This window comes from Tupaia chinensis, unplaced genomic scaffold (genome assembly GCF_000334495.1).
Source record: "Tupaia chinensis unplaced genomic scaffold, TupChi_1.0 Scaffold145592_1, whole genome shotgun sequence".
Classification (NCBI taxonomy): domain Eukaryota; kingdom Metazoa; phylum Chordata; class Mammalia; order Scandentia; family Tupaiidae; genus Tupaia; species Tupaia belangeri.
Genome location: NW_006205449.1, coordinates 2166884 through 2178809, shown reverse-complemented (window position 1 = coordinate 2178809; position 11926 = coordinate 2166884). Strand labels below are relative to the sequence as shown.

General features: G+C 44.5%; 1 long non-coding RNA gene across 1 annotated transcript in view; it reads right to left on the bottom strand.

The window, feature by feature from the left end:
- Positions 1 to 11482, bottom strand: part of LOC102492159 (uncharacterized) — a 12882-nt gene extending 1400 nt beyond the window's left edge. Inside the window, exons 1-3 of the long non-coding RNA XR_337363.2 lie at positions 11379 to 11482; positions 7098 to 7283; positions 5203 to 5266 (exon numbers count right to left, since the gene is read on the bottom strand). This is a non-coding gene — a long non-coding RNA (uncharacterized LOC102492159). The remainder of the gene's footprint in view (positions 1 to 5202; positions 5267 to 7097; positions 7284 to 11378) is intronic.
- Positions 11483 to 11926: the final 444 nt, after the last annotated feature.

Genomic DNA, 11926 nt, shown 5'->3' with positions numbered 1-11926 from the left:
GGGGGGCGGGGGAATCGTGTACATGTGTTTGGAACTATTGAAATGCCGTTTTCGTACAGTGTTTTTATAATTCAACTTTTAGATTTTCCTTGTTTTTTAAGGAGTTGATATGCTTGCTTGACTTTTATCTCATTAAAACTTTTCTATGTTGAATCAAAAAAAAAAAAAAAAGCCCAATGTTCATTCTATGTCCCAATGTGCCTTTCTAACAAGAGAGGAAGGGGACCACCCAAGAGCCAAAAGAGTTCCTTTGGCCAATTCATCATGTGAATAGTTCTGTGCAGCAGCACAGAACAACAGTCAGACCCCGGGTGACACCAGGGTAATATGGCTGAGTTGGCCCTCTCTAAACTCCCAGGGGGAAGCCTCAAGCCCCAGGCAGCCTATTTGGAGAAAGGAAGGCACTAGGGTTAAATGGGGTCGTGATGTGAGGTCCTGACCTGGCAAGGTGAGTGCTCTTGGAAGAGACACTGGATTTCCTCTCCCCTTCTCCCTGCCATGTGAGGATAGGCTGAGGTGGCCAGGAAGAGACAGAGAGACAGAAAGCGAGAAATCACCCCCCTTCCCCCGGGGGAATGGCCACGCCGCAATCCCTTCTCCTCTATTCTCCTCTTGGGATCTTGGGCACACACGCACACACGCCCGGCATGAGTTTAAGTCACCGGGTGTGGGACTCAAACCACAATCGACTACATGGGAGTCCAACAACATAGCCATTATACCAACTGCTGGTCCCTAGATATTAAAATTTATCATAGGCAAATAGCAATATGATAGTACATATTAATGATGGTGGTTGCTTCTGAATGAGCTATTGCAAGCGCACCACCTTCATCACGTCTCCACACACTCTTTATGAAGTGTTTCTGGCCCCATTACCAGCCCTTCTTATCCCAACATCATTTCTCACTGAGTTTACATTTATCACTCCCATGCATATTTTAATGATTTTAGTTCAATGCACATTTTTGTAAAAAATACTAAGGACTGTTTTTGAAGGTTTTAAATCTCATCTAAATCATATTGCAATGCTGTTTTTGAGACTGTTTCATCGTTACATGTTTAGTTCTGGTTCATTCACTTTGCTGCACAATGCTGACATTTATGAATAATTTCACAATTTATTTACTTTCCTATTAACAAACATATAGAATGTTTCCAGTTTCTTCTTTTTACAAACAATATTTCTATGAACGTTACACATTTCTCCTTGTGCGCCTGTGCCCAAGTATCCCACTGGTATATACCTAGATGCAGAGTTGCTGGGTCGTAGAGTAGACTACGTACATTCTCAGCTTCATCACAGAATCAGCATCATTTTGCAAAGTGGTTGTGCTCCCCGTCACCCCACCAGCAGGACATAGGAGTTCCATGCTCCACGTTCTGATGGACTCTTAGAATTGCCAGGTTTCGTATGTTTTGCCAAAGAGTGTGAAATGGTCTCTCACCCGGATTCTATTCACAATTTGAACTTCTCTGAGAAGTCGCGATGTCACTTATCCCATGTTTCGTGCCAAGCCTGACTCCTCTCCTGTGACTTGTATTTCCTGTCCTTTCCATCCACTACTGTGTTTCTGGTCTCCAGTTTATTGTTTTAAAGGATTTGGGGATTTTTAATATCTCCTGAACACTGCACTTATTAGTTACATGTTGTGCAAATATTTCTCCACCCACAGCTCTTCACTTTATCCCTTATTAAGGAATGTAACTTTTGTTTCAAATCTAGTCAATTAGGTCTACATTTTCTCTGCCTCCGCGGCTTGTGTTTTTTTGTGTTTCTATTTAAATTCTTTTGCTACAATAACTTGAGATATTCTCCAATATCTCACCTTGGGTTTGAAGCATTGCCTTTATCTCTCGTCACCCGGGTTTTCTGTGTGTGTGGATGAAGCAGGGCTCCAGTGTTAAAATTTGCGTGGACTCTCACAGTCCAGTTCACTGAATAGCCTGCCTGTCTCCATCTGGTTGATTGGCACTGCCTTGCCATAAATTGTTTCTAATATGTGTGCTTTTCTTCTGGGTTCTCAGATGTGTTTGTTTATAAACCAAAGTTTTGCCTTTAAGCTAATTTCACACCATCTTAATTACTTGAGCTACAAAATAAGTCTTCAAAGTATATCCCACCCACTTCTTCTTCAAAATCATCTTCTCTATGCTCAATCATGCAGTTTTCCTTTTAATTAGATTATTAAATGAAAACATCTTGGGACCAGCAGTTGGTGTGATGGCTATGTTGCTGGATTCCCATGTAGTCAACCACAGTTCAAGTCCCCAATCCGGTGGCTTGAACTCACACCGGGCGCATGTGCGTGCATGCCCAAGATCCCAAGAGGAGAATGGAGGAGAAGGGATCGCAGTGTGGCCATCCCCACTGGGGGGTGATTTTTCGCTTTCTGTCTCTCTGTCTCTCTCTGTCTTTCTGGCGAGTGCACACAACCTATAGCAAAAATCTCTCCAAAAAAAAAGAAAACATCTTTTTTTTGCAATTAGATTCCAATAGTGTTAAATTTGTGTATTGATTTAGAGTGAATCTGTAGATTTAATTAAATCTCTTCATCTATGAAAATGGTAACCTCTCCATTTATTTACATGTGTTGTTCACGTCTTTTGGGAAAGCTGTAAAGTTTCTCCATAAAGGTTTGACCTATTCTTTGCCAGGCCTAATCCCAAGCACCATAGAATTATTTGTTTTTGTTTTGAATGGGTTATTTTGGTAATTATAATTAGTACATTATTTAACTAAACATTCTAATTATTGTCTTTTTAAAGATAATTCCGTTGATTTTTGTACATAGTTATTTTACCCAGAAGCTTTGGTGAATTCTCTTATTTTACAATTTGTTAGCAAGTCAGGGTGTAGTATTGATGCATATAGTCATATCATTTGCAAATAACAGTTTGGTTACTTCTTCCTAGTTCTTATTCATTTTTTTTCTTTTTCCAGTCTTACATCCTTATCCAGGAGCTCCACCCAAGTCATTACATAAAGTTCACAACCAGACAAAACCATAGTAGCTAGGAATGCCTTTGAAGATATGAAAGTATGAGGAGAAGTCAAGTCCTCCGAAAGCCTGGAGGATGGTGACCCTTCGGGAGGAGAGAGAAACTGTGATTGGGAAAAGGTGCCTGGTGGGTAGTGGACTCACAGCAAAAATGGGTAGAATGTTCACGGTGTTCCAGTTGTAGTAATTTACCAGTCTATACTTTTTTGCTTCATACAACTTTTTTTTATGAGTTATCATTTACAATTTAAACTTCATAATTGCTTAAAAATGAACTGGGGAGAATTCCCTGATTTCATATGCTCTGGAGCTGTCTACAAGATATTAGCATTATCTGATCCTTGAATATAAAAAATCAGCTTTAAACTCTTTGGCTGTGGTGGGTTGTTTCTATATGTCTATTGAATTTCTTTCTTTTTTTCCTTTTTTTTTTTGGAGAGGTTTTCGCTATAGGGCGCGTGTGCTCGCCAGACAGAGAGAGAGACATAGAGACAGAAAGCGAGAAATCACCCCCCAGAGGGGATGGCCATGCTGCAATCCCTTCTCCTCCATTCTCCTCCTGGGATCTTAGGCATGCACGCACACGTGCCTGGTGTGAGTTTTAAGCCACCGGGTCCGGGACGCGAACCATGGTCGACTACGTGGGAGTCCAGCAACACAGTCATTACGCTAACTGCTGGTTCCCTTGATTGAATTTCTTAATACTTATAATTCCATTCTTGTGTTTCATTTCTTATTCAATCAGTTTTCCTAAACTAGATTTTTCTAAAAACCCAGTTTCTTTCCTTTTCTTTGACATAAATCTATTCAAAGGGATCTTAAATTTTAAGTCTGTGCCACATTAGTATTTTTGCTCATTGTTTTATTATAAATTTTAGCTGTATCTACCCACTTTAAGGTGATTTCCATTTTCTTCTTCATTCTTCATTTTGCACTTTTTGAATGTCTTGCCAAGAGTGTGAAATTACTTGTATAATCTTTAAGGATCTAAGAGATCTATTTCAATTCAGAGAGGGATAAAAAAAGGTCTCTTAAATTTTTTCAATAACATGAAGAAGCACCTCATGCGACAAAAAAATATATTAAAAACCCTAATATGTATAATTAATAACCTACTGTTTCACAAATCAGGTTTACTAAAAAGGAACTTCTATACATGGAAATGGATGTCAGATGGGACTTTTAAGAACAATGCACAGCAGGTGACATAGTGCTTAGAGTGCTAGTCTCCCGTATGGTGGAACACAGAGTACTCAGACCTGGTGGTTTGAGAATCACACCAGGAGTATGTGCAGAGGAGAATGGAGAAGGGATTGTGGGGGGGTTGATTTCTCACTTTTCCTCTCAATGTCTCTCTCCAGTGAGTGCATATGCCCTATGGCAACAACCTAAAAAAAAAAATGCACAGAGACTTCCTTCTCTCTCAGGAAGTAGATTCCCCTGCATATTTACACCTTGCCCTGTGGAAGAGGGCCACAGCTCCTTAGCCTCGGGAACCCATGCCCTCAGCTCCTGAAGACAAAAGCTAACATTGGTTCTGAAATCACTGACTGGCAGGATCATTTGGCTATTGGAATAAAATTTCTCACAACATTTTTAGAAAGTTTACTTCCTCCAATAGAAAAGAAGTGCATTAAGCTATTTTCGCCAAACTCTAATATTCTGTTAGAGACTGGGGACATGCAATGAATTAGGAAAATTATCTCATCTGCGTTTTAGCCAGGAGTCATCTATCCATATATTATTTTATTTGTGCTATGCCTCCTTGCTACAGCTCAGTTTTACCTTAAACAGGAGTACCTCCTAGTCTCAATTAGCTTTACTTTATATCTGAACTGTAGCATAAATGTGAATAAAGACTGTCATCCTCAGAGGTAAGCATTCATCTATCCACTGTTTTTTTAGGTGTTTTGTTGTTTCTGTTGTTGTTTGCCATAGGGCATGTGTGCTCGCTGGAGAGAGACAAGAAGGGAAGTGAGAAATCACTCCCTGGGGGATGGCCATGCCACAGTCCATTCTCTATCATTCTCCTCTTGGGATTTTGGGCACTCATGCACATGCACCGAGAATGATTGTCAAGCTGCTGGATCTGGGACACAAACTACCTCAGTCGTGGGGGAGTCCAACACCTTAACCATTGCACCGTCTGCTGGCCCCAACTACCCACTTTTTTAACTTCTCATGAGACACGTATGCTTACTAGCTGATAATCTCTTCTTCCACACTCCACGTTGTCTCCAGGACTGGTTCCTTGGATGATAACTCTACAAATGACAGAAGTGATGATTTATCATTTATATAGAATCACAGATCAATTAAACAAAAGAAAAGAAAGAAGGCTTATCCCAATGTTTCTCAAGTGACTCTCATCCCAGTTGTATAGATTTGTTTGCTTGTTTGTTTTTGCTAAAGGCATGTGCACTGGCTGGACAGAGACAAAGAGAGAGAATGAGAGAGAGAGAGAGAAGAAGGGAAAGTGATAAATCACCCCCTGAAGGGATGGCTATGCCACAATCCCTTTTCTTCCATTCTCCTCTCAAAATTTTGGGCATACACATGTGCCTAAGTCATGTGTTTTTCAAGTCGCTGGGTTCGGGACACAAACCGCAGTCGGCCATATGGGATCCAGCACCGCCACCATGACACAGGCTGGCCCACCAGTTGTGTAGCCCTTCCAAGGCTGGACCTGACTGAAGAATTTTTCTGAATCCACCCTTCCAGACTAAGCTATTAATTTCTCTGAAACACACAGCTTTAAAATGTTTGGTAGGTAGCGACTTGGGCACAATTTCTCCTAATCATTTGCCTCTAAGACTATCGTGCCTAATCACATAAAGAAAGCACTGCTTTTCTAGTGGATATTAGCAGTTTAATTATGTGAGTCAAGTCAAGGAAAGATGTGTCATTGTATTCACTTCAACAAGCGCACTTGGATTCAACATTTGTTGACTGTCTACTGTGTGAAGGATGACATCAGTTTATTACCGTAATTTCTCTCGTTGGCAAACTTTAATGAAGTATGAAGCTTTATCAGTTCAACATGCCCTCTTTGTGGGCTTTATTTAGTAGGCTGACTTGGTCAGCAAGATTCTCTTCTAAATGACGTCCTAAAGGTCTTTCTGAAAGTGAACCACAAAGTTCAACCCGAGACGTAACACCCTCTGCTGGCTCTCCCAGATGGGCCCAGTGAATCCTACACCCTCTGTACAATCCCAGTGTGCTCAGCTTCCTGAAACTCATGTTACAGCTGCACCCTGCCTTCCTCATCCACACACCCACATCCAATGTCTGCCTTCAGACGCACTTGCTGAGGAGGAGGGAGAGAATTATGCCGCGGCATTCAATACCGTCTGCAGCTGCTCGTTATATATATATCGGATTTCCAACCCCAGGGTGGGCATAACTGACTTCCTTTCATACAGAACAGCTTCTCCACAACTCCAACACGGCCAGTCAAAAACAGTTAGGAATTCATTTTTAATTCACAGGGAGTGTTAGTTTCCATATTGACAGTTGTCTGGGCATTTCAATTGAGGCCCTGAAATTTAGGCACATTTTCAAGTGAAAATGTGATGGTTGAGAACAGGGACATCACTGCTGAATCGTAGACAAATTTTATTATAGAGTATGACAGAGTAAATGCTGTTAAAAGACAGGTAATTATGTATGCCTGCTATGTACTCAGCAAAGTATTATGGAATTGAAGTTTAGTAAGTTGGAAGGAGCCTGGAGAAAGTAGTTCTTTATTTACACTGTGCCACACCATGGCTTCTGGGCTGCTGGCGTCTGGGCCTGCCCACTGCTGGACTTCCCAAGGACATGGCTCTCTCCACAAGGGATTCCTCCTCTCATGACTGTGTGATTTGTCACACTGTACACCACAGCAATGGGACAGTAAGAACGCAATTCTCTACCTCAGCGTGAATTCCTAGTGGCCTTGATTTATGTTTCAGAGCTCTTACAGAATATTTTCCCAGAAAATTAACCCTATTAATGTTTCTGGAGGAATGAGAGAAGAAAACAAGTAGCAGGCACAAAATATCTTTTGCATTAAGTGTTGGTCATCGCAAGCTGCTACCTCACACTCCCACCTACCTCCCAGGAGACTGTACGCAGGGGTGGCCCTGTCGAGCTGCAGCCATACAGCTTTGGATACTTGCACTTTCACCATGCGTTTATTTCTTCAGAGAACTCCATTCTGGGTTGTACGTGGCATGAGGGTTCTCACGGTATTAGGAAGTGTAGAAACGCCTGCTCAGAGAGCTGTGTGAGATGCTCAGCCTGAAATGACAAGATAAACACGAGCCTCTTTGTATCAGACACCTGAGACCTCCACTCCCAGCTCACGACACCCTAGCTCTGAGTGACTGACTGACGCTGGCCAGGGGTATTCGAAAGGGGATCCCAGGACCAGCAGCCTCAGTGTCACCTGGGGACTGCTCAGAAATGCAGATCGTCTGGCCCTCCCGCTAGCCCGTGCACCAATAGTCACCAGGGCTCAGACGTAAGCTGGATGGGGCCTGCTGCTCAGGTCCGTGCCTGTGAGACCTGCAGACCCAGAGCACCCAGCAGACCTTCGGACGAGGGTGTCTGAGCAGTAGAGAGTAGCTGGGACAGCCAGGGCACTGAGCAGCAGGCAACTTCTGCAGAGAAACAGCAGGGGGAGCTCCATCTGAAGGAGCCGTCTCAGCGCCTGTCCGAAATCCACAGGGTGGGCAGACAGGTGGACACTCGTGCAGGAGCTGATGCTGCAGTCTAGAGGCAGTTCTTTCTCTCCAGGAAATCTTCCTTCTTCCTTGTGAGGTCCTCGAGGGATCAGACGAGGCCCATGCTTTAAAGGGTAACATCCTTTGCTTAGAGGCAGCTGGTCCTAGATGTCAACTCACCAAAATGCCTTCACAGCAGCACCCAGCTTGGAGTTTCACTAAATCACTGAGCAATGGCAGGGCGAAGCAGACACAGGCCACCACGGCGGACACCACCCAGATGTCAGTTCAATGTGGACGTCTTCTGAGAGCAGCCTTTGATAGAATAGAGACTGCAAGTCCAACCTAAGACTGCAAGTCCCAGACTGATGGCCTAAGTACTGACCATGGGAGTCCCCACAAAGGCAGAGACATGATGCTTTGTCCTAAGGTCTCACCCTTGAGAACATACAGCTAGAAATTCATGTCCGTTAAGTCCACTGTGCCACCTGCCTCAGTCAGCTGGGCTACTGTAATGAAATACCACGTGCTGGGCAGCTTAAACAACATCCACTCCTCTCAGTGTAAGAGTCCGGAAGTCCACGGTCAGGCCACCTGCTGACTCAGTTTCTGAGGAGAGCTCTCTTCCTGGCTCGCAGATGGTCACCTGTGTCCTCACACGGCAGAGAGAAAGCCCACCTCTCTGTCTCCTCTCGTGGCGGCACTAATCTCACCACCAGGGCTCCAATCCCATGGCCTAGGTGCCTCCTGAAGGCCTTATCTACAAAATACCTTGGCATTGAGGGTCAGAGTGTCTTAGAGTGAAAAGTTCAGGAAAGAAAACACAGCTTATCGGCCAGAAAGAGTGCAACGACATGCCAAGAAAATGGCTGAGATGGAAGAGAACCAGGGAGAATGCGGGCAAGGACGAGGACCTGCACAGGGGCCTTCACGGCCACAGTGCTCTGCTCCCTGCCTCCCTGCCAATGGGAGCAGTCTCTGCCACCTTCACATTGTGTGTGATCGCTTCAATCAACAGCCAGGCCAGAAAGGGCCTGAGTGCCCAGGCCCAAGCCACTCTGTTTCACTTCCCTGTTGAGGACAGGGAAGAGACAGAGAGAGACAGAGACTCTGCATGTGGGGTGGGGAGGGCTCAAGTGGAGTATGGAATCAAGCTCTTTCCTGGAAGTCTGCTGGCCCCCATACTGCACTGAGGGTGGGAAAGCATTCTTCTTGCTGTTGCTGTTTTGTAGCTCACACGGGAAGGGGGCGGGGGTGAGAGTGCCCTCTGCTGACCAGCCAGATGCTCAGAGAGCCCTCGGGCAGATGGAGAGAGAGAGAGACAGAGAGTGTGTCAGAGAGAGACAGAGTGGTAGAGATATAGAGAGAATGAGAAACAGAGATGGATGGAGACAGAGAGGGGTGCCCAGTGGGAAATGGGTGGGGTGGAGGTGAGCCCAAGGCAGCTGGGAGCAAGCTTGGCCAGGCGCCAAACCCTCCCAGTGTGCGGGGCATCTGGTGGTAGCCCCACGTCCTCGTGACACCCTCGTTACTGCAGCTGAAGGTGAAGGCACTGCCCAGGCGGGCGACCAAGACTGCTGGGAAGGACGCTGGGAGGGTAGGAGGATGCCGGAAGGGTAGGCGGGCGCCCCTCCTGCTCCCGCTTCTCTCCCAACACCTCTTTCTCAGTGCTTCCACTCATGTCCCCTTTCCCTTTTTTAGATTCCTATGAAGACTCCGTCGTTCTTTGAGATAAACTGCTCAGCTCACTACTCAGTCCGAGAGCCAGGCCTGGGGCCAGCACACTCAGGGAGGTCTCAGGCTGTGAATCCAGAACCATTTGACTGCTGGAAGTTGCCTTTCCCCACGTTCTTCCATTTTCTTTCTCTTTCTTTTTTTCATGCTTTTCACTCTACCCAGACAATCTCAATTTTATAAAACTAAAACCAACCCACATTTCAAGACCCATATTGACAATTCTGCTCCCCTTCCCAGTCTGATCTCCCCTTCCTGCCTGTCACAGAGCCCTGGAGTCAGGACACACTTGGCCTATTTACCCGGTTGTCCACTTGTCTGTCTGTCTTTCTTTCTTTCTTTCTTTTATAAGAGAGAGGAGAAGATAAGAAGAGACAGAAGTGAGTATATGTGACAGGGTCTCACTGTGTCAGGATCCTCTTGTCACTTAGCTAGGATTTTAGGTACACGTGACCATCTGCAGCATGTTCAGGTTGGGACAGGAGCCAAACCCAGGCTTCCGTGTGGCTTCCAGCCTTGCCGTCTGCGCGCCTCTGTGCTGGGCGGGTATGCCTTTTCATTTTTGTATCCACTGAACCTCAGCATTGCCTTCACATGATTTGGTGCCCAATAAATGCTGGTTAACTTTTATTCTTGGGGTCACTGGTGGTCGTTAGGGGGAGAAAAGTCTTCCTACCTGTGGTTTAGATTCAGGAACATGAAATGTGAGCAAAAAGCTGCTACTTAAATGCAAAGTATTACCTGCAGCTTCAGGAGAATTTGTGCATCCGAACCCCAGAGCTCATGAGGAAGTGTGAAACAAAGCCGTCACATCTGCCTGCTACGCGAAAATCTCACCATCTTCATGAGAGCCCAGTGTGTTTTCAGTAATTGAGGGCAGTCCTAAGTATTCTGCCCAGGAAGCCATATTTAACTTCTCATACAGGTTCAAGTTTCAAACCCACATAGAAAAAATGAAGGGCACCATTTTCCCACACCCACGGGTTGGTGGGCCAGAGCCTGCACACAGAAGCAATCTCTGCACTATCAGGTTCTGAGCATAAATCACAGTGATTAAAATGCATGGTTGTACTTTCTAATTTAATAGCACCCGTGAGGAATAAACGTGAAAGGTGACATAAATCCCCGAGATTATATTACATTGTCTGCCTCCAAATGAAACTTTCACCAGTTTCCTAACGCCCGTGCGGAAGGTTTGCCCTCCATGAAATGAAGTTTTGGCTCCAGTATAGTTTGGGGATCTCTTTTTAAAGTAGTTACAAATGGAGCATAATTGTCTTCCTAGCATATGGCAGGCCTACTTCAGCTGCGTATGGCGTGTCTAGGGCACAGACAGGTCAGAGCACCCCTTTAGGAGGCCGCCTCAGGAACCCGTTGCTCTTGCACGACCATCATTCTCCTTAAGCAGAACCAATAATAGGGCAAAACAGCCATTAGCTGCAGAACAGTGGCCAACAGAATCCTATTGCAAAAAGCAAGTATTGTTTTCAGACAAGAAGCTCTACAGTCTGGGGCTGGAGACCCAAAGCAGGCCTGGCCATTTACCATGCAACATAACAAAGGGGCAAAAATGTGGATGACAGAAGATAGGAGAATTTACTACAGCATGGCCACACTGGGAAGACAAGGAAGAGTGTCTTCAACCGTGAGCCAACTTACAGGTGCTTCTATGGGGAAGGAGATGCTGTGAGGCCAACAGCTATCTATAGAAAAGCAAAAGCAGGAGAAACAATAAGAGAGGCATGACATTAGTGGGACACCTGCTGATGATAACACGTATAGTATGCTCAACTGGACTGGCCTAAGAAGTATTTCATGTTGGATAAATTCCCCTTACAAACTGAATGATATATAGCAATTGAATGTTTTTTAAAAAAAATAAAAATAATAAAATAATAATCATGAAAAATAAAGCATAGACCAGGTTCAGTTTTACCTAGGGGCACACTAGAGTGATTCGTCCTCAAGACAGGAGCTCCATGTCCTCGCTGGGCAGGGCGTCCTCTGTGGTTTCCAGCTCCAGGTGTCGGTCTCTTTGGGGTTCCTATGAGAAATCTCAGAGTATCAGGCTGGGAGGAAAACAATTTTTGATTTAACAAGATGGAGTCAGGTGGGCTAAAGTGGATCCCTATCATAATATTGATCGGTTCTGGGAAAATGGATACATGGGTTTGTGAATCTGCATACACACGGATACCACTTGGCATCTTGTTCCAAGACAACAGTGACTCCTGATGTGAAAGGTCAGTATATTCTGGAAAAGCAGAAAACCAAGGGCAGTAAAGGACTTCTAAATAGAAGTCAGATGTAAATAAAAGATCAAGTACTTTTTATTGCAGGCTCCAGGATCCAGTTACATCAGAATTTAATAGTGGAGTTAATATATCCATGAACTAAATTTCTGGTTTTTAAATGTTGTTATTACATTATAGCAACATTAATAGAACTATAAATAAAATGTGCTCATCATCCCATGACTTCAAC